The sequence below is a fragment of the Nicotiana tabacum genome, chromosome 13 (assembly GCF_000715075.1).
Source record: "Nicotiana tabacum cultivar K326 chromosome 13, ASM71507v2, whole genome shotgun sequence".
Classification (NCBI taxonomy): domain Eukaryota; kingdom Viridiplantae; phylum Streptophyta; class Magnoliopsida; order Solanales; family Solanaceae; genus Nicotiana; species Nicotiana tabacum.
Window position 1 is genome coordinate 46,364,116 of NC_134092.1, and position 24,186 is coordinate 46,388,301.

Sequence of the window (24,186 nt, forward strand, 5' to 3'; positions counted from 1 at the left end):
GGGTACCCTAGTATACCTTTAAATATTAGGTAGCGACTCTCTTTCATCAACAACAGAAAAACCACAAGTTGAATCTTGTTTTGACTGGTGCAAAATAGGGTGCAACAGACCCTCAAATCATTAAATCTCACTCTCCAAATTATAGTCCAAACTCCCCCCAAATACCATGTCATGACCCCAAAATCTCACCTGTCGTGATGGCGCCTATCTCAATACTAGGCAAGCCGACAATCTCAATAAACCACCATATCTTTGAAGTTTGAAATCATAATATTTATATTCAGCAGAAAATTTCTCACAAATACAAATATAAATACTCCCAAAACCCGGTGTCACTAAGTACATGAGCATCTAAATGAATACAAAGTCTAATTGATAAAATCACTGTCTGAAAATATAGAATAGTACAATAACTAAAAAGGAAGGGAGTCAAAGTCTACGGGCGCCAACCAGCCACATTGATAGTCTCCAACAAAATAAACTCTGAAATCTAACAGTCGCCGAATCTGGGAGCACCTGGATCTGCACACGAGGTGAAGAGTATAGTATGAGTACAACCAATTCAATAAGTAACAAGACTAACCTCTGGGCTGAAAGTAATGACGAGTTCTGCAGGTACAGTCCAGTATAAATAATGGTATAGAAATGTAGGCATGCTTTCAAGTTCAACAGTTAAACTCAGTACAAGTGAAATAGATCAATACTGCATGATATGAGGAATATGACATCTCAGTGGAAAGACCGCACGTAATACTTGGTCACTAATAATTCGGTCACTCGATATTGTTTTTGGCCAATCCATCCCAGGGATATTCCATCTCGTATATATATACACATTGACTGACAATCAGTCACTTAGTACCTAGAAGGCCAATCCAACCCTAGGGTGATTTATTCTCCAAATGTAAATAATACAGACAAGATCCATGCCCAAGGAAAATTCATCATAGTATAAATAAGGCAAGTCCATTCCCTGGGAAGTCCATCCTAAATATATAATCATCTACGCTCACTAGGGGTGTGTACAGACTCCTGAGGGGTTCCTTCAGCCCAAGCGTGATATAAAGTCGATATGGCCTACTGCAGGCGGGCAGTCCCGATTCGTATAATAATAAAGCCTATAAGGCCTTTTGCAGGTGGGCATCCCTGATCCCATATAGTAATAAAGCCAATAAGGCCTGTTGCGGCGTGCAGCCTCGATCCAGAACAATAAACCTTATAAGGCCTACTGCGGCGTGAATAATAATAATAATAATAATATATATATATATATATATATATATATATATATATATATATATATATATATATAGCCAATATGGCCTATTGCGGCGCGCAACTCGATCCCATAATGTCCTCTCAATGGACGAATATGACTGAGTGTGAAATGTATTTTTTTTTTAAATAATTAATTCAACAGCAACACGACCCCATGGGTCCAAAAATATCGGAACGTAGCCTAAACATGATCTTTAATAAGAGCCTCAACTCAATTTCTCTAACGCGTGGAACATGTTCAAATAATAACATGATTTTTTAATTTTTTTTTAAAAACTTCATAGAATTTATTCAAGGCACAATTTCAATGGTGCACGTCCACACGTCAACTATCGTGTGTGTCACCTCCAAACAATTTATATAATACCAATTCGGGGATTCATACTCCCATAACCAAGTTTAGAAGTATTACTTACCTCAAACCGTATAATTGTTTACTCTGTTATGCCCTTGCCTCGTGAATTAGTCTCTAAACATCATGAATCTAGCCACAAGCAGTACAATACAATCAATATAGGCTAAAGGAATCAATTCCACAAGAAAATACGAAATTATAGCCAAAAAACAAAATCGGCTCAAACCCAGGCCCCGGGCCTACGTCTCGAAATCCGACAAAAGTCACAAAACCCGAAAGCCCATTCACTCACAAGTCTAACCATACCAATTTTACTCCAATGCGATAACAAAATCCCATTCAAAACCTCAAAATTCTAGTCCAAGAACTCTTCCTCATTTTCCCCAAATGTCCATCTCAAAACAATAATTAAATGATGAAAACAATGGTATATTCGTATATATTGACCAAATCCGAGTTAGAATCACTTACCCGATGTTTTTTCTTAAAAATCTCTCAAAAATCGCCTCTCCCCAAGCTCTAATTTGTCAAAAATGGAAAAATGGGACGAAGCCCCCATTTTATAACTTAAAGTTTCTATCCAGGCGCTGCCCTCGATTTCCTGACCCCCGATTTCCTGACCTTGATTTCTAGCCTTCGATTTCCAGCCTCGATATTTCCAGCCTTGATTTTCCAGCAGAAATTTTCATTAGCTGTTTAAGTCCAAATTTTGATCTGTTAACCATCCGAAACTCACCCGAGGCTCTCGGGACCTCAACCAAATACACCAACAAGTCCTAAAATATCATACGAACTTAGTTGAAACCTGAAACCACATAAAACAATGCTAAAACCACGAATCATACCCCAATTCAAGCTTAAGGAACTTAAGAATTTCCAACATCTACATTCGATTTCGAAACCTATCAAATCAATTCCGATTGACCTCAAATTTTGCACACAAGTCATAAATTACATAACGGATCTATGAAAATTTTCAGAACTGGATTTCGACCCTGATATCAAAAAGTCAACTCCCCGGTCAAACTTCTCAAAAATTCAACTTTCGTCATTTCAAGCCAAATTTCACTACGGACTTCCAAATAATTTTCCGGACATGCTCCTAAGTCCAAAATCACCATACAGAGCTATTGAAATCATCAAAACTCTATTCCGGGGTCGTTTACACATAAGTCGACATCCGGTCACTATTTTAACTTAAGCTTTAAACCTTGGAACAAAGTATTCCAATTCATTCCAAAACCTCATCGGACCCGAACCAATTACCCGGCAAGTCATATAACAACTGTAAAGTATAAATTGAGCAGTAAATTGGGGAAACTTGGTAGTAATACTCAAAATGACCGGTCGGGTCATTACATTCTCCCCACTTAAATATACGTTCGTCCTCGAACGTGCCAAGAGTTGTTTCCAAACAATCACATCACTATTCCATGTTACCGCGCACATACCCGGGGGTGATCCCATGCCACCCTATTCCATATAGGCCTGATAATACCACGTAATTGAAGATCATTACTTCAACCTTAGCCCATAACCTTGGAATTCAATTTCCAACATTCAGAATTTCTTTTCAAGACCCTAATCTCACATCTATGCACTGTATAAGTATGAACAAACTATATCAAGTCATAGCCAGATATAATCGGATAACCTACTACACAACTCGCATAGTCGCAGTACCATTCTCGATCACAGTAACTACTCAAAACCAACCCGATACTAGTATTACACCCCATATCAAACAAAACCTCGCTCTAAACCTTTGTACACTGTTGATAATGAAAGAAACACGCAGAATCTCATAACCCCTTATCAGATCAACAAGTCATGGAGCTTTCTTGCCCCAACCAGAATCATAATCATCTTCTAAGATGGCTTACAATATTATCCTCCCAATATACCATAATAAAATATGATAGCACCCATTCTAGATCTAATGACCATATATTATTAAACACAACTATCCCACTAACATGCCACACCAATACAACTCAAGCCACAACTGCGCAACCTTGTACCCAAAATGGAAGATGTCTCAAAGTAGAGAACCGTATTGCAAGTTCAACAAGCACCACCACAATTGCAATGTTATAAGCTTATTATATATAGTAGAAACAATACACACGAATTTAATAAGAGTAACCAACTCTTTTAGAGCTCACATTATCATCACTCGCACGGACAACTCACGCATTATGGTATCAATATTTGGACCCGCACAGACAACTCACGTGCCAATAATATCAGTATATGGATCCGCACGGACAATTCACATGCCAATAATATCAGTATATGGATCCACACGGATAACTCACGCCAATAACATAATCCGCCCGACAAGGCTCAAACCTCCCATATGTACGCATTCATGGCATGCAACTATCACAAATAATTAACGCAATTAGTGCCTCCATTGAGTTTAAATAAAATACTCACCTCAACCAGGTCGCAACCTTGAAACAATTTGTTTCTGAGAACTCCCAATCCCCCAAATTTATAGAACACATGAACCACCATAACTGATCACAACTCCAGCACTTGAATGACTATCACGTCCTTCATGCACGATCATTCCACTAGGAATACTTCCAAAATTCTTCCGTGCCGCATAGCGATAGTTGGAATATGAGCAGTCTATCACTCGGGTGAGTACCGCAATACCGATGAACATTTGTAAGTCAAAACACAATGCGCCTTCTAAAATACGCACCCTTCTCAGGGATTACCGAGCAGTTATAACATAAATATAAATATTTGAAACTGACCATTCTGTCCAGAATTCGTGACCTTCCCTTCAAGAATAAATTTCCATCTTGTACATGTAAATCTTAATCCCGCACAACACACCGCATCTATCATGCCATCATGTGACAAGCACGAGAATCTATTATCAACTCCGAGTCACCAGTAAATTACATACCCGATCATTTAGAAACCTCCCTCTTGCTTCACTCCAGGGGGAAATCACAATACACAACACGTTCCCCACACCGATAGAAAATATCCGGCTCAAACCATGGTAGAAACCATCAAGAACACTTTGAAACCCATTTGCACATAACCAAACTGTCAGAACTGAATTCCTCTAACTTGACCAAGCCACGCAGGTCACCAAACCCAAGAATATTGCCACCAAAACATCTCTAAAGTCTCACCACATCATAATTACCCAAAAGAACCGAGCATACCATTACCATACTGGTCTAGTTCACTATCAGTTGTCCTATTTACTTAGAGTTTCTTCTGAATTACCCTCAAGTCGACACTTCTCCTTGTCAGAACACTACGATCCTTACCCAAAGCTCACTACACGACATACTAACATAAAACCATACCGCCATAAGGCCTATAAGCCACTGTATTCTTCTTAAGCACCACAAAAGTACCACAACCGAGACCCCCACACTGAAAATACCTTATGTGGACTTAAGATTGTTCCTTTTTACCTTTCTTGCACTGAAATGTAGAATCCTTAGTCATACAGAATTACCGCAAGTCCTGGCACCATCCAATGTAAATAACCGATTCTGGCAATATACAAATTTCAAAAAAAATTCATTTGACACATATACATTTTTGAATCCATTAGAACCCTTTCGAAAGTCACCCACTATGCTCAAATCTAAATTGCACCGCCCAAACGGACCGAAAGACACAAACCCCATTAGCACAACAGCCCCCATAGAAGTAACCCTGCCTTAACACTACCAATCAAAATAACAATTTAATCATTTCATGATTTTTTATATTTTCATAAAGTACAATATAACCCGGATTCAAGAAATTTTCTTATTCGAGTCATCCCTGATCTCAACCTCTGCAAGTCATAACTAATCAACAAGTATGCCTCACACCAAAACCAATACCGCACATAATCGTGCAATCCAATCGTAGATAGCAGACTCCCCCACTTGGCTCAAAGCCATATAACAAAACATCTGATAACTCACCATGCCCATACTCTACGATTGTCATAATCCCGCAGTCAATTCCACGAAAATTCTTCACAAGCTCAAGTAACACAAACCATAAAATACCTCAAATCATCTACCAAGCTCGCCTTCATCCCCGTGACGGTCAAGTCAACTTTCCCAACTAATCTAAACTCAAATCTCAACACATATACCCCGTTGGGAGAAAAAAAATCCTCCACTCTACATTATAAGGAACACACATACGTAGATTACTCCGTAGGAGATAACCCACTTGTTTAGTCTCAAATTGGCATCTTGCTATACCCTTTCGCAACCACAATTACTACGGAATCACTTAATATTTCTGAGTTTGAACTCATCAACACGACATGAAAGTCTACTTCGCTCTGCAATTAAACAGCATGACAGATCCCTCAACGCACTCATAACTCAAGACCGTACGTCACATCAAAACAGGAATCAGGTACCCAATAGCAAACTCTTGAGTCACAAGTAAACTTTATTTGTCTCATTCAACCCATCTGAACGCATCCCACATTCACATTATACTTATCATGTAGTTATTCAACTGATCATCAAGCCACAAATTCCACTCATAGGAATACTACCGAACGCATATGTCCAATCGAACAGGTTCTCACAACCGAAACTACCGAGCTTAATCTGCAGTCTAACTCTGGCCTCAAGTCCTCCAGACTGGCCCATCAACAAACACAAAATACTCATCTCGAACCTCAATCATGGAATCACAAGTCAGTGATGCACAGACGATACCAAGCACTCACATGCACACACAAATGTGTAGAAGGGATTCAAAGAGCTATGTTTCAAGTAGAATCAATGTCACACGATGGAATACAAGAAAGTGAAATTTCCTAAGGGTTCGGCAGCCTCTCGAAATTAAGTACAGACATCTCTGTATGGATCCGCAAGACTCTACTAAACCTGCTCATGACTCGTGAGACCTATGTAACCTAGGCTCTGATACCAACTTGTCACAACCCAAAATCTCACCTGTCGTGATGGTGCCTATCTCAATACTAGGCAAGCCGACAATCTCAATAAACCACCATATCTTTGAAGTTTGAAAACATAATATTTAAATTCAGTGGAAAATCACTCACAAATATAGATATAAACACTCCCAAAAATTCAGTGTCACTAAGTATATGAACATCTAAATGAATACAAAGTCTGATTGATAAAATCATTGTCTGAAAATATAGAACAGTACAATAACTAAAAAGGAAGGGAGTCAAAGTCTGCGGACGCCAAGCAACTGTCTTGATAGTCTCCAACAAAATAAACTCTGAAATCTAGCAGCAGCCGCATCCGGGGGTACCTGGATCTGCACACTAGGTGCAGAGTGTAGTACGAGTACAACCAACTCAATAAGTAACAAGACTAATCTCTGGGCTGAAAGTAGTGACGAGCTCTATAGGTACAGTCCAATATAAATAATGGTACAGAAATGTAAACATGCTTTCAAGTTCAACAGTTAAACTCAATACAAGTGAAATAGATCAATATCGCATGATATGAGGAATATGACATCTTAGTGGAAAGACCTCATGTAATATTGGTCACTAATCATTCGGTCACTCGGTATTGTTTTTGGCCAATCCAGCCCAGGGATATTCCATCCCGTATATATATATATATACATCGACTGACAATCAGTCACTCAGTACCGTAGAAGGACAATCCAGCCCTCGGGTGATTTATTCCCCAAATGTAAATAATACGGACAAGATCCATGTCCAGGGAAAATTCATCACAATATAATAAGGCAAGTGCATGCCCTGAGAAGTCCATCCTGAATATATAATCATCTACGCTCACTGGGGGTGTGTACAGACTCCGGAGGGGCTCCTTCAGCCCAAGTGTGATATAAAGACGATATGACCTACTACAGACGGGTAGTCCCGATCCGTATAATAATAAAGCCTATAAGGCCTGCTGCAGGTGGGCAGCCCCGATCCCATTTAGTAATAAAGCCAATAAGGCCTGTTGCGGCGTGCAACCCTGATCCATAACAATAAAGCCTATAAGGCCTGCTGCGAAGTGCAGCCCGATCCCATAATAATAATAATACATATAAAGTCAATATGGCCTGCTGCGGCACGGAGCTCGATCCCTTAATATCCTCTCAATGGACGAATATGACTGAGTGTGAAATGTATTTTTTTTAAAATAATTAATTCAACAGCAACACGACCCCATGGGTACCAAAATATCGGTACGTAGCCTAAACATGATCTTTAATAAGAGCCGCAACTCAATTTCTCTAACACGTGGAACGTGTTAAGATAATAACATGATTCTTTAATTCTTTTTACAACTTCACAGAATTTATTCAAGGAATTATTTCAATGGTGCACGACTGCACGCTCTTAAACTATTATGTGTGTCACCTCCAAACAATTTAAATAACACCAATTCGGGGATTCATACCCTCAGAACTAAGTTTAGAAGTGTTACTTACCTCAAATCGTATAATTTCTTACTCCGCTATGCCCTTGCCTCGTGAATTGGTCTCCAAACATCCCGAATCTAGCCACAAGCAGTATAGTACATCAATATAGGCTAAAGGAATCAATTCCACAAGAAAATACAAAATTATAGCCAAAAATCCGAAATCGGCTCAAACCCGGGCCCACGTCTTGAGATCCGACAAAAGTCATAAAATGCGAAAGCCCATTCATTCACGAGTCTAACCACACCAGTTTTACTCCAATCCGATAACAAAATCCCATTCAAAACCTCAACATTCTAGTCCAAGAACTCTTCCTCATTTCCCCTATCTCAAAACAATAATTAAATGATGAAAATAATGATATATTGGTGTATATTGACCAAATCCGAGTTAGAATCACTTACCCCGATATTTTTCCTTGAAAATCTCTCAAAATTTGCCTCTCCCCAAGCTCCAATCTGTCAAAAATGGATAAATGGGACGAAACCCCTATTTTATAACTTAAAGTTTCTGTCCAGGCGTTGCCCTCGATTTCCTACTCTCGATTTCCTGACCTCGATTTCCAGCATTCGATTTCGAGCCTCGATTTCCAGCTTCGATTTTTCCAGCCTCAATTTTTTTTCAGCCTCGATTTTCCAGCCTTGATTTCCAGCCTCGATTTCCAGCAGTTATTTCTAGGAGAAAAATTCCAGCAGCTGTTTAAGTCCAAATTTTGATCTATTAACCATCCGAAACTCACCCGAGGCCCTCGGGACCCCAATCAAATACATCAACAAGTCCTAAAATATCATATGAACTTAGTTAAAAATTCAAATCACATAAAACAACGCTAAAACCACGAATCATACCCCAATTCAAGCTTTAAGGAACTTAAGAATTTCCAACTTCTACATTCGATGCTGAAACCTATCAAGTAAATTTCGATAGACCTCAAGTTTTTCACACAAGTCATAAATGACATAATGGATCTATGAAAATTTTCAGAACTAGATTCCGACCCCGATATCAAAAAGTCAACTCCCTGGTCAAACTTTTCAAAAATTTAACTTTCGCCATTCAAGCCAAATTTCACTACGGACTTCCAAATAATTTTTCGGACACGCTCCTAAGTCCAAAATCACCATACGAAGTAACTGGAATCATCAAAACTCTATTCCGGGGTCATTTACACATAAGTCGACATCCGATCATTAACTTAGGCTTTAAACATTGAAATTAAGTGTTCCAATTTATTTCAAAATCTCACAGTACCCGAACCAATTACCCCGGCAAGTCCTATAATAACTATAAAGCACAAATTGAGTAGTAAATGGGGTGTTAATACTCAAAATGACCGGTCGTTACATACCATCTTAAATTCATATAAATTAGGTGTAATAATATATGGATAAACAATATCTAACACCAAAAACAAGTAAGGGTCACTTACCCCTTCTATTGTGATGAAAAGCACTCCAAAAATCGCCCCTAACCGAGCTCCACCACTCCAAAAATGAGAAAAACAACCAAACGCTTTGAGTTTAAAATCAACCCAGCTAAACCGCATATGTGGTCACTTGAACGCTTCTCCGGTTCCGCTTCTGTGGTACATGGACCGCATCTGCGATCCTCACTAAGTCCCCGACCTTCTGCTCCTGCAGCTCAAAAAACGCACTTACGCTTCCGCTTCTACAGACTCCTAGCCGCACCTGCGACTTTACTTCTGCGTCCCAACTGCCGCACCTGTGGTCCCTGCACCTCCAGCCGAAATCCCGGAGCTGCGCTTCAATGGCCGCATCTGCGGCCAAAACCCTCGCAAATGCGAAAACACTAGAAGCCAAAAATCTTCAGCAATGCAACATAGTCCAAAAATAATGCGAAATCAATCTGAAATACATCTGAGGCCCCCGGAACCCCGTCCAATCACACCTACAAAACCCAAAATACTACATGGACTTGTTCAAGGACTCAAATCATACCAAACAATATTAAAACAATGAATCACACCTCAATTCAAACCTAAGGAAACTAATAAACTTTCAACTTCAAATTCTCGTGCCGAACTATATCAAACAAGATCGGAATTACGTCAAATTTTGTATGCAAGTCCCAAATAAAACAACGGACCTATTCTTACTCCCGAAAACAAAATCCAAATCTGATATCATCAAAGTCAACTCTCGGTCAAACCTATCAATCTTCCAAACCTTCAACTTTCGTTAAATAGAACCAAATCAACCTAGGGACCTCCAAATCCAAATCCAGACGTACGCCTAAGTCCAAAATCACCATACGAAACTATTGTAATCATAAAAACTCTATTACGAAGTCATTTATATAAAAGTCAAACTCCAGCCAACTCCAGTCCCAATTCAATCTAGAATTTTCCCGAAACCAAACCAATCACCCCGACAAATCAGGTAATCATAATTACACATATGTAAAGCATCAAATAGGAAAAACATGGCTAAAATACTTAAAATAACCGGCCTAGTTGTTACATCACCTCAAATTAATCCAACAATGATGTTACTAATGTGCAACTTTGAATATTTGTTTCACTTAATATTTTCAACTTGTTCCAAACTATTTTTTCTCACTTCTAAACATCCTTATTATGTTTCAAGACATGTTCCATATGTATTTTCATGTTGAAATAATATTCTTAGATTTATTTTTGTTAGCACGCAAATAACGCGTTTAATACTTGATGATTATTTAATGGACCTTATACACTTCAAAATTTTCCGAAGCATTACACTCATAGAAGTTGAATAAAGCAAGGATCTATTTAAAATTTTGTTTAGGGAATCTGAATTACAGAGGGATCACCTAAAAGTAATGTTGAGAGATATCGAAATAGATAGAGAGGGATCAACTAAAAGAAAGATTGATGGTAGTTGAAGAACAAAAGAATCAACTAAGGAGGCTATTGTTTGGTTTATCTTTTGAGTTTGTTATTTGAAAATGTGTTATAGGACTTTAGTAGTCAGTCAGGTCATTTGATTTGTGATAAGATACGTAGGATATCTATTTATTTTGTAGTAGCTGTAAAGAACTACTTTATGATGTCTTTGTCATATTTGCTTGCTAAGGTTGTGCACAATCGATTAATAATCGATAATCTACCACCATCGTAGTTGCTAATATTGTTGAGTATTACCAATATACTAATATATCCTTCTCAATTATCAAATTACTATCACATTCACATTCATTAACCAATCACAGTAAAAACACATTCACATTCACAGATTAAATCACAGTAAAACTACATTCATATTCATATAATCATGAACATATTAATATGCTCTAAATTATTTATATCAACAAAAATAACAAACCTATATGTAGTTAAACCACCAAATTGTTAGCTCCACGTCTAAACTATTTGTATCCACATCTACCAACAAAAATAAAAATATATGTAAAACATGGAAATCAGTTATTTGTTACATACCTCAAGCACACAAATTACATTACTGTTCACCCACATTTCCCCCAAAATTCATGTAAGACCCAATCGATTATTTTGAGTTCTAGCATTCCGTTATATGATTTGAGAGTTTCCGTTGCTCCATTTGGTAATTTATAACTTGCAGGTATAGTTGGTTTAGATTCCGATAAGTTCGGGAATGATTTAGAGCACTTTGTTCCTAATTTGAAGGATTAAGTTGAAAGAGTTAACCAAAATCAATATTTTGAGTAAACAAACTCGAAATCAAAATTTGAAGGTTCCAATAGATTTATATGATAATTTTGAACTTGTACGTATGTTTGGATCGGGCCTCGTATGGCCTGGGGTTGATTCAACGCTATAAGCTGGAAGTAGGCAATTTGAATGAGGTATTTTCTTTTCTGGGTAGGGTTGCTTGATGCCTTTTCCGGCCTAGTATAAATAATCTTGTTATATAGTATTACATTAAGAGACAACAATTAGAGAATTAACTACAACAGGTCTACAATATATCTATTGAGTCGAGGCAACATGACAATTGCAACCACAACCTAAACTCAAAAATTGGTTCATAGATTCGCATTGTGGAAGAGAAAACACCATCGTTGAAAGTTTCAAATAAACTAGAGAAAACATAAAAAGATAATAATAACGTTCTACTATACAACAATACAACAAACATAATCAACCAAAATCTTTTCAAATAACACAATTAGGGGACAAATAATAGCTTTATTATTACCCTAAAAAAATGGCAAAAGTTGAAACTTTATCACATTAGGGTTCCTCAAGATTGGAACTTTAACCTCCAGGTTAGTGATTGACTATCACGCAAGAGATGACCTTCAAAAGGCAATGCAATAATGGAGAACACAAATTTATGCTCAAATATCTTAAAAAACAACGAGGTTCGTAGGCTGAAATCCTTCGACGGATTGGAGAGAGTGGAGAGCGAGAGATGAGAGAGAGAGAAAGACGGAGTTTGACTAAAGCGAAAGAGTATTAAATGAGTCTTAAAACCCTTTTATTAAGATTTTGTTCTAGACCCTGAAGTTGTTAATATTCTGAAAAGGACCCTGACCCCACTTTAATTCCCCGAAACAAAGAAAAGGAGGGTCAAATCCTCAATTTTGAGTTTTTAGGAGGTTGGACTGCCAATTAATCTCAACTCAAACGTCCTAAATTCAATTCACCTATCTGCGTACTCCCAAGTCCTCAAAGCACTGAATTGTTCCTCAGCGCCTCTCGCTACTAAAAAGAGTTCCACAATTCCTATCGACCAAAGTCTTCAGACGATCTCATTGCTCGAAAATGGTATGGTTCATTTTTTTCAATTGCATTACAGCTTTCATCGAATTTATGTTCTCGTGAATTTTGGTTTTTTCTTTTAAAGGCTCAATCAGCAAAACCGATCTCGAGCCCGGTTCCTGAGTCGTTGTACCCAACCCTATCGTTTTTTATGCTTGCAGTTGGTCTCGTCGTAATGGCATCGTTTTTCATGTGAGTGCTTGATCTGCCTTTTATTTCGAACTAATTATTGTCGGATTTACTTTTTCTAAATGCTGAATTTAGTCTTTAGCCTTTTTTATTTTTGTAATGGTACATGGTGCCTCTTATTATCCTTGAAAGGTGATGTTTGTTTGTTGTGATATTAGATTAATAGAGTAATTAAGTGTGCCATCGCGGTTTGATTATAAACTTCACAGACGGGAAAGGTTTCTTTATTGAGCTGAAGATGATTTGCTTAGAAATGAAATACTACTTACGGAATAATTAATAATAGTTGAAATGAAATACAACATTGAGGGATTAGTTCCCTCCTAGTAAATAAGGAATAAAAAGTAAGAATGGTTAAGTCGTGCATATATTTACACTTGATGGGTCCTCAGGACTTTGGTTCCATGGCAAAGGTAGTATAGCGCGAGTCAGCGAGCCTGTCTGGAAGTTCGAAATTCTAGTTGACAACTGAGCCTGATATTTAAGTGGAGAAGGATAGAGGGATGAGTCTACTATCCAATGAGTTTTGAAGCTGAAAATAGTAGATTTCTCGATATAAATCAAAATGGTATTTATCAGAGAGTGGTATTGTTGGGGTGATTTAGTGGGAGATGTCTTTTGTTTTAGATAATGAAAGCATTCCTATACATCCAAAAGCAACACAACCTCTATGCGATACTATGATGGGAAGATATGCTGTTGGTCTGATTTGAAAGCCTTGGGCAATTTATTTTTATACTAGGTGTTTTGTCTTGCTGGTCTTTAGTCTTGTATTATTAGTAGCTGTGATTGGGGCTATAATGCTGACTATGCATAGAACTACTAAAAATAGTTTTATCTCTGTGTGGTACTGATCTTTTGAAGCCAGTGTAATTAGTTTTTCTACGACAACAACAACTCCTCAGTTCATGTTATTCATCTTAAACTCATCTCACACTCAATAGTTTTTCTCAAGCCAAATATTTTACGTTGAGTAGGAGAAAGCACACTTATTATTTTGAGTCATTTTCTACTGCAATTGTCTCTATTCTTCAATATCACTAGCTGCTACCCACATGTAAACATCACTTTTACTTTTTACTACCCAAGATATCACTAAGCATCAGTCCAAGTCAAGTGTGCGCTTAGGAACGAAAGGTGCTAATGAAAGAAAATGTAAAAATATATCTAAGAAACTAGAAAAAGATTAACTATAAAGATAAATGATAATAATTTGCTTAAAAATTGGAAAACTATAACTGAGTGAAACATTTTGAGTTGTAAAATTTTTTTGAACTGAATTGAGTGAAATATATGATGTCCAAATTATGTCGAACAAATTCAAGAACTACTTTAAGTTTTTGATTTAGATGTAAAGATACATTTTTAACTTTTAGTAACTAGATTTCTTTTATTAAGCTTTTAGCTTTTTTTTTGATAACCATGGTGTGTGGGTCAGCTTGCGCGCATCTCGACTATTTCCGTGGGATACTTGCTACCTCCCAGCAGTAACAAGTACCAAGTAACTCTATCCTCCAAGATTTGGACAGATGGGAAGAAGTGACCTATTGTTTTTGCCTCCGCTAGGATTTGAACCTAAAATCTTATTCTTAATCACTGAAAAGTTCATTCATATGTTACTAAGAAGTAATAATTAATATTCTTTAAAGACAACCCATTCATTGAGGCGCATGTCTTAGTGCTTTGGTATTTGCAGTAAAACGCCATCTAAATGAAGCGAAGTAACCAACTTATGCTCCACCTAGTTTTTAAGCCATCTCAGGCACATCAATGTCGACAATTATATTCAATCAACCACCAAAAATAGTTTCGGTATCCTTGGTTAAACATTTTCTGCCTTTCTCTATGGTATGACTTGTCAAAGGTAGCTTACATTGGCTCTCTTATCCTCCTCCTTTGACATCGTTGTTGTAGGGAAGAATTTCGGGTATTTCGGACAGCTGATATTTTTTCCTTCTTTATGTTTAAGTGAGATCCTTATAGTTATAATCATGGGAAATGCATTTTATGTGTGTTAACGCTTTTGTGCACAAATAGATTATTGTTCACTTATTCAATATGATTGATTATGACCCTTTATATCCATGCGCACTGAAGTTACACATGTTTGTGTTTGGGTTATCGGATTCACAAATTTGTTGGGACATGGAGTTTAGATGTTGTGAAAATTACAATTCACATATCACCCTGTGAAGTTGATTTCTGGAGTGAAGTATTGAGAAAATGGAAAAGGATCAAAACTGCCCTTGTACTATACGAAATTGGACAACTTTTTACCCTTTGTTAAAAGTTGGACCCAGATTTGCCATACCGTGACCAAAATGGCTCAAATTTGCCCTTTTTAACTAATATACCCAACTTATTTTTTCATTTTTTTTATTTTTAACTAACATTTTTTTGCCCAAATAATATGCCACGTATCCTCACCAAATCAAAGTGGACCAGATTTACCCTTACGCTATTTGTATGCTTCAATTTTGCCCTTATACTATGTGTATGGTTCAATTTTCCCTCCTTCTCCGTCACCACTAACACTTCTCCATGGGTTTGCCACCATGTGTTTCCTAATTTACACTCCTCTTCCTCCATCATTCACACAACTAGAAAATAGAAAATAAAAGACTAGTGAGGTGTACTTTTAACAAGAGTTTAAAATGACCTGTCATGAAGCATACATTGCAATGCAAGGTGAAATTTTTTATTAACATGATCTGCATAGATGATGTTGCTTGTTTCATATGTTTAATTTTTGTGGTTATACTTGCACACTAAATAAAGTTACATATATTGTAATCAAGATAAGCAAAATAAAGATCCTATAAAGCTAAGAATATATTAAACCAAGTATCAAATATAATATTCGTTTGGAACAAACTGGACATTTTGGGAAGATAAATTATAAGAAGCAAGGAACATATCTAAAAACTATTGCAATCAGGAGATCATTTTGTAATACTCTAAACAATTTATAAGAAAATACTTAGACATATTTTACCTCAACTAGTAGATTGTAGAAACTAGCACTATATACATAGTGTCAAAAAATAATTAACATGAAAGATGCATAACCCCGAGCTAGTGATTTATTCAAGATAGGTGTTGAAGGAGGGCAAAATTGAATCACACACATAATACAACAACAACAACATGACCAAATTAGCTAAGCCCGCTTTCCGCATCTTGTCCTCAATAGGGGCCACACCCACCTTGTCGCGAATAACCTCATTTCTAATTCTATCTAACCTGGTGTGCCCACACATCCATCTCAACATCCTCATCTCTGCTACCTTCATCTTCTGGACATGAGCGATTTTGACCGGCAACACTCAGCCCCATATAACATTGTTGGTCTGACCATCGCTCTGTAGAAATTATACTTAAATTTCGGTGGCACCTTCTTGTATAAGTGCAAAATTGAACCATTTGAATAGTGTAAGGACAAATCTGGTCCACTTTTATTTGGTTAGGACACGTGGCATATTATTTGGGTAAAAAATATGAATAAAAAAAACATTAGGCCTATTAGTCAGAAAGGGCAAATTTGAGCCATTTTGGTCACTCTAGGGGCAAATCTGGGACCAACTTTTAACGGTGGACAAAGTTATCCAATTTCATATAGTACAAGAGCAGTTTTGACCCTTTAAGAAATTATATTGTGAAAGAAGTATACCTTCTTCTAGTCCTACATTTTTCTTTCTAGAATCTTTTTGCTTGTTGGAAGTTTGAACTTAAGAGTTTGGAGCATTGATACTTGGCCAGTTATATTTTTCTTCGGCTCGCTCTTCGTCTCTTGGCTCTTTATCGTTGTAATTTTTCTGAAAAGTTGCAATAAGCTTTAATTAAACAACTTTTAGCTTAAAATTTCTAATTGTTCTCTTAATGATCTAGAAAAATTAGCCTTTTTTGATTGCCTGTACTGTTTCTCGTCTCCTTTGCATAGAAATACATACTTTATTGTTATCAATTTCAACCTCAACTAATTAATAGAAAATTTCTCAAAGCAGTTGTATAGCCCTTTGTTTGTTTGCTGATTGTATTTGCCTATAAAAGCAAGTTCATGTCTCTTGTCACAGTCTAGTAAACTAATACCATAGTCTCTTCATTTAATTAGTTGTTTATCCTAATCATGGATTCACTCACAAATACCATAATTCATCTATAAAATATACTTAGAAGGTGTTTGGCTAAGCTTATAAGTTGGTCAAACTGGCCTATAAGCACCCTTTGGCTTATCTACGCGTTTGGTAAACACTCAAAGGACTTATAAGCCAAATGTTTATAAGCTAAAATCAGCCACAAGTCATAAGTTGGTCACCCTCAACTTCATAAGTTGGTCACCCTCAACTTATGGCTTTTCAGCTTTGCAGATTCATTTGTCTTCTTCCATTTGGAACTTCTTGCCCTTTCTAATTTCCTTTAGATTAGGATGGCAATGGGGCGGGGCAGGTTTAGATACATGCGGGTGCGGTTAGGATTTAAATTTTTTTCAAAAATTAAAACTTTTAAGCTATTGCTAATTTTCTTCGGCTCGCTCTTCGCCTCTTGGCTCTTTATCGCTGTAATTTTTCTGAAAAGTTGCAATAAGCTTTAATTAAACAACTTTTAGCTTAAAATTTCTAATTGTTCTCTTAATGATCTAGAAAAATTAACCTTTTTTGATTGTCTGTACTGTTTCTCGTCTCCTTTGCATAGAAATACATACTTTATTGTGATCAATTTCAACCTCAACTAATTAATAGAAAATTTCTCAAAGCAGTTGTATAGCCCTTTGTTTGTTTGCTAATTGTATTTGCCTATAAAAGCAAGTTCATGTCTCTTGTCACAGTCTAGTAAACTAATACCATGGTCTCTTCATTTAATTAGTTGTTTATCCTAATCATGGATTCACTCACAAATACCATAATTCATCAATAAAATATACTTAGAGGGTGTTTGGCTAAGCTTATAAGTTGGTCAAATTGGCCTATAAGCACCCTTTGGCTTATCTACGCGTTTGGTAAACACTCAAAGTACTTTTAAGCCAAATGCTTATAAGCTAAAATCAGCCACAAGTCATAAGTTGGTCACCCTCAACTTATGGCTTTTCAGCTTAAAGGCTTTTACTAGTTTATCCCTTAATAATATTTTTAAATTCACAAAATATTTTTTCCCAAAATAAATGTTCTAACTTTCTCTTCATTCCATATCCGTTTTTCATCATTTTCTTTACAAAAAAATTTTTTAATTTATAATCTTTTGTAGAGTTTTGAGGGTATTTTAGTCATTTTAACAAAAAAATAATTTATCAGCACTTTTTCTACCAAACACATCAACTGTTTATTATCAGTTTCAACACGTCTATCCAAACACGTAAATGCTTATTTAAAAAATCAATTTCATCACTTAAAAATATTTTTCATCACTTCAAGCTTATCAGCTATTTACAATCAGTTAATCCAAACGGGCTCTTAATTTATTTATGATAGCATTTAGAACATCTTCAACCGGGGGGGTCCATTTAGAACTTCTTGCCCTTTTTGATTTCTTTTAGATGGGGATGGCAATGGAGGCATTTGCAAATTCATTTGTCTTCTTCCATTTAGAACTTCTTGCCCTTTCTGATTTCTTTTAGATGGGGATGGCAATGGGGCAGTGCGGGTTTAGATACATGCAGGTGCAGGATAGGATTTAAATGTTTTTCAAAAATTAAAACTTTTAAGCTATTGCTAATTTTCTTCGGCCTTCGCTCTTCGTCTCTCGGCTCTTTATCTCTGTAATTTTTCTGAAAAGTTGCAATAAGCTTTTAGTAAACAACTTTTACCTTAAAATTTCTCTTAATGATCCGGAAAAATTAGCTTTTTTGATTGCCTGTACTGTTTCTAGTCTCCTTTGCATAGAAATACATGCTTCATTGTGATCAATTTCAACCTCAACTAATTAATAGAAAATTTCTCAAAGCATTTGTATAGCCCTTTGTTTGTTTGCTGATTGTATTTGCCTATAAAAGCTAGTTCATGTCTCTTGTCACAATCTAGTAAACTAAGATCATGTTCTCTTCATTTAATTAGTTGCTTATCCTAATCATGGCTTCACTCACAAATACCATAATTCATCAATAAAATGTACTTAATTAAATTATGATAGCATTTAGAACATCTTCAACATGTGTTTTATAAGATAATAAAAAACTTTTAAACTACTTTAATACTACATAACAGAAAAATGAAAAGAAATTTTATGATGCTCATATTTTACTATCAAATTCATTCAAAAAAAATTAATAGAATTTAAGCGGGGCGGGTTCAAAATAGCAGATTATGCTATGCGGGGCGGGGCAGGTTGAAGTCTTCATGGGTTTATGCGGGTTTGCCCCGCAACCGCACCACCCCGCACCGTTTGTCATCCCTACTTTTAGAGAATGTCTGTCTCTTGGATCTTGTCACTAAAAATTTCTTTTTATCAGAAAAATTGATACTTATTACGCACCCAAGGGTGTGGCGTGATGGTCGAGGAAGCAGGTACAAACCTTGGAGACCAGGGTTCAGATCCCCGCGGACAAAATAAGTTAGGTTTTCCCATCTTCCTAAGCTTTGGTGGACAGAGTTAACCGATACCTCTGTGCTGGTGGGAGATATTAGGTACCTGGTGAAACAATCAAGTTGGCCCAAACTTTATCATTATCAAGTGAAAAATAGATCTTTACTACTAAGAGAATATGAACTTTCCACAAACTTTTTTTTTTTTGGTTGCTTTAGGACTTGTAGTTTATTGTGCTTTATAAGTCACTACAATTTGATGTTGCATTGTCGCACCTCGTCAGAATTTAGACAGGGTATGAGAAAACATGGGTAAGAACATCTTTATTCTTGAATTACTTTTGAGCAAATAGCAGATGATAAGTAGTTGATCCTTTTGATTGTAAGTTGAGTGTGGCCTCATTTAACAAAATTCTGTTTACCTCAGAAGTTTTGTTTTCCCTCAAACCATAGAAAGTCCGATCTCTTTTTTGCCTCAGCATCTGTCCTTGTACTGGTATATGGTACTTTTCATCCATGTTTCCAAATCCTTGTGCAACATAGCAAGTTGAGTATTTCTAGAAAAGCTTCCATGCGTAGTATTTGTTGATCAACATTCTGATGAATGGATGAAGCACTTAAATGGTATCAGGAAATCAAATAAATTGGCCTCTCTGTGATTATGTTTAATATTCTCATCATCTTTTAGATGCATGAAAACCAAAATTACTGGGTTACGAAATTCTCGTAATTTGCTGATCGAGCGAATATTATGAGATTAAAAGCATTTTAGACTGAAATCTCTCCGTCCTAAAAGCTCTGTCTTATATCTTTTTCATGTAACTAGCTGTTAAATATTTGACAGCTATGAGGCTACTTCTTCAAGAAAGAATCGCAGTCTTGCAAAGGAGCTTACATCTGGTGCTGTAGCGTCCGTTTTCTTGGTCAGTCCACTAAAATGATTTGATCTTTCCTTTTCAATGGTTACTCATACTGACTGCCCCCCTCTCCCAAAACCCAACCTGGTGCAGGGTTTCGGATCTTTGTTCCTGCTACTTGCTTCGGGCGTATATGTTTGATATCTGTACGTGGATAGATGAGATTTTGTACTACAGATTTTACATGAATGGTGTTTTTAATATTGAATTAGAACTCACATCAGTTATAGCTGAAGAAAGCACCTATAGAGTGGTGGCATATTAACTGTAGTTTTGATCTGAGTAATATGGATATCGCTTTTGAGCATTAAAGAATTTGTTGAAGAACTGGGAAGCTAAGAGGATTTATTTCGTTCTCTTTCTGCACATTTTGAACTCTCCCAATGTTGAGTTCTATGCCTATAGAATGAGCATTGGAGAATTTGTTAAAAAAAAATCGATGTCTTTCATGGATTGACAAGTGGATTTCCATTTAAATTCTCTTTCTTTGGGTAAATAAAAGCATCTGTGTAGCCTACTTACCGATATAACCGGAATGAGGGCTAAGAAAAATTAGAAATGATGATTCAAATCTCAGCATAGACAAATAAAATTGGGTGACTTTTTTCGGAGCTCCTCGTTGTCTTTATTTTTTCAAGTTCTTACTTGGACGGATGACATGTGTCACCTTTTAAATATCACTTATTTATCTTTGATTAACTAAAGTTGGATTTTAACCATGGTTAGAATGTATACGTTTATGATCAGCGGGGACCAGATGTTAAGCGATCATTTAATTAGTTACTTGGAAGTTGAGAAACTAAAAGTGAGTTGTTACACTTTTGATTATGTGATAATGAGCAAGAGTCTCGTTTGAAGGTGGACATAACTATGAAGAACCGGGCCTTTCAATATGAACAGAGATTTGTATGTATTGTTGTGTCTTATCAAACATGCAAGAAGATATCCAAGTAGCCCTCTTGATTAATTTCTTTTGGGATAATAAATAAAATCTCCCAGGACTTGGTTCAATTTGCAACTTGCTGACCTAAACTATGATGTGTTTGTATTTTTGTATTAACCCAGGAACTTTTCTTTTTGGTGCTTATCCTGGAGCCAAATTTGATACGAAGTGATAATCACGTGCTAGCCACGTAATATTAATGCGTGGCATTTTTTTAAAATTTAATTTTTATTTTTAATCTTGAGCAATTTTTAGGACCACTTTTTGTTTTACTAAATATGTCAAATGCTTGATAGGAACTCTTAGAGTCGCGCATATTTTTGGATTCATTTTTTTTCGGCCAAAAATTGTAACAAGCTTGTTTTCTAAATTTGTTTTCTGGCGTAGCTACAACTCCAAATTTTAAACACGTGATTTTTACTTTGATTTAAGTAATTTTTTCTGTTTAACTCGCGCATTTCTTGAAATTCATTTTCTCATTTATAACAAGTTTGGTCGCAACTCTGTTTCTTTTGTGTTAGATCCAACATTCTAAACAAAAAGAAGAATAAGTAATTGAGAGAACTAAAGAAGAAAAAGCAAGAAAAAACACAATTCAAGCAAATAGTTATTGTATATGATCATGTGGCAATTTTGTTGGAAGAATAAACAATGTGTGAGTTTTCTTCACATGCAACACAGGAGTTGAAACCATTCTCTGTGCCATTTGGCGCTTCAGAGTGGTAATAAATACAGAAAAAAGAAGTCCAAGGGATAAAACAAATATCTCATAATTTATGTGTGTAAGCTACAAATATAGCATATTTACTGGGATTTTTATGTATCCCATGCCAAATATATATCTAACTCTATCCTTATGCTTAGGTTGATGCAGCTACTGATAGTGGTACGAAATCTAAAAGTGATCCTACTCCAGGCTTATATTTCCAGCATGCTGGGCACAAGTTAGAACCTTCTAAACTCCGTTGATGCTTAAATTTCCAGATGTACAGTCTTTTCCCTTCTGATAATTCACATTCTTATATTTTAACTCATGTAAATTCCCTTGTTGATGACACTTCATTTTGGCCATATATGGTCTTCATTTTTCCAACACTTTAAGCCGGAAGATGAAGTTTTGGCTGATCTCCAACACTTAAAGGACAATGCATGTGAGTAAGTGTGCTTCCAAGTCACAGACCTGAGGGATTTTGATGCAGTGGTGCTCTATTCCGAACTACTATACTAGCACTTTAGACTTTAACTAATGAGTGTAGTAGATACTTGCAATAGATGACGTTGATAAGTATGGTACTTTAAGTAATTGCTCACTAAAATATAAAGCTGACCTGTTCTTAATAGTAGACTTGGTGGTGCCTGTCACTCAAGTGGTGAGAGGCACAGGCTGGAGATCACCGTGTTGTACGTGTATTCAATATTTTGTTGCCTACGTATCTTGCGAGTACAAGAATCAGGTCAAAATGTAGTTCGGGCAAACTAATGAAAATGTATGGAATCTGTACGGTTGTCATGAATGGATGGTTATTCTTTGGGAAGAAGTATGATTGCGAATGGGAGTTCTTGGGTGGGTGAGTGGAGACTGGTGGTAGCTTTTGAGATAGGCAGTAACAGATCCGTCACAATCCCAGTTTCCCACCGTAGGATGTGGTGACTAGGTAAACCTAACATGCATAGAGAAATAGTAGAAAATACTACTAAAACTTCAAATTAAACCTTCACACTATAATAATAAACTTAACAGTACAATAGCCAACACTTTCCCCCAAAACCTTGCGGAACAGAGTCATAAGCTCAACAAGAAAGTACTAATAGTCTCTAAATACAATACTGTTTGAAACAAGAAATAAACAGTAGAATGTTTAAAACAGAAGGTGACTCCGAGGCCTGCGGTCGTCGAGCAGGTATACCTTGAATTCTCCAAAAGCAGCTACTCAATCAACCTCTAGCGTCCGGCACAGGCAGACGTACCTGGATCTACACAAAAAGATGTGCAGAAGCATAATATGAGTACACCATAACGGTACCCAGTAAATATCAAGCCTAATCTCAGTAGAGTAGTGACGAGGCCAGGTCAAAATACCTACTAGGATATATGTCACGACCCAAAATTCCCTAAAGGCTGTGACGGCGCCCAACGTCCCTGTCAGGCAAGGCAACGGTAGATTATCAACTTAATTACTCATTTGAATAATTTTTTAAAATCATGGATCTTATTTAGATAGAGAGGTCAGTGCATTAAAGTACATCACAGTTATGTACAATTTCGATGAAATGATAAGTGAGAGTGTAACAATGTAGGACAATCCATAACAAATTCTAGAACACCCCCAGAACCCGGTGTCACAAGTGCATGAGTATCTACCAAGAAATGTAATAAAATACAATATCTGTCTGGAGTACAAGTTAAACAGGAGCATGTAAATAACTCTGATGGAGATTTTGTATGCTGCGGATCGTGACATGGAATGCAGCTCACCATAAAGTCCCCGCAATAGCCACGTCTTTGCACCCCAACAACCACGAAACATATATATACCTGCACAATAAGTGCAACAAGTGTAGCATGAGTACATAAATCAATGCGTACCCAGTAAGTATCTAGCCTAACCTCGGAGAAGTAGTAACAAGGTGTCGACATACACTTACTAGTGGCCCAATATATCAAGTGCAATAGAAAGTAAAGAAGTATGATGCATAGTAAAAGTAAATAAATAGTGTAAACAGATATAGGTATGTGGTACGATCCTCCCCTGAATAGTAAATACAATCTCTCAGTTATAGGTCACCTCCTTAACCGGAGAATATGTGTAAAATGGACCCCACCAGATAGA

General features: G+C 36.7%; 1 non-coding gene across 1 annotated transcript; it reads left to right on the top strand.

Moving 5' to 3' along the window:
- Positions 1-12,076: 12,076 nt before the first annotated feature.
- LOC107768061 (uncharacterized) lies at positions 12,077-20,865 on the top strand. Its single transcript, XR_012697995.1, has 3 exons — positions 12,077-12,797; positions 20,340-20,418; positions 20,506-20,865. It is a non-coding gene; the product is annotated as an uncharacterized LOC107768061 (transcript).
- Positions 20,866-24,186: the final 3,321 nt, after the last annotated feature.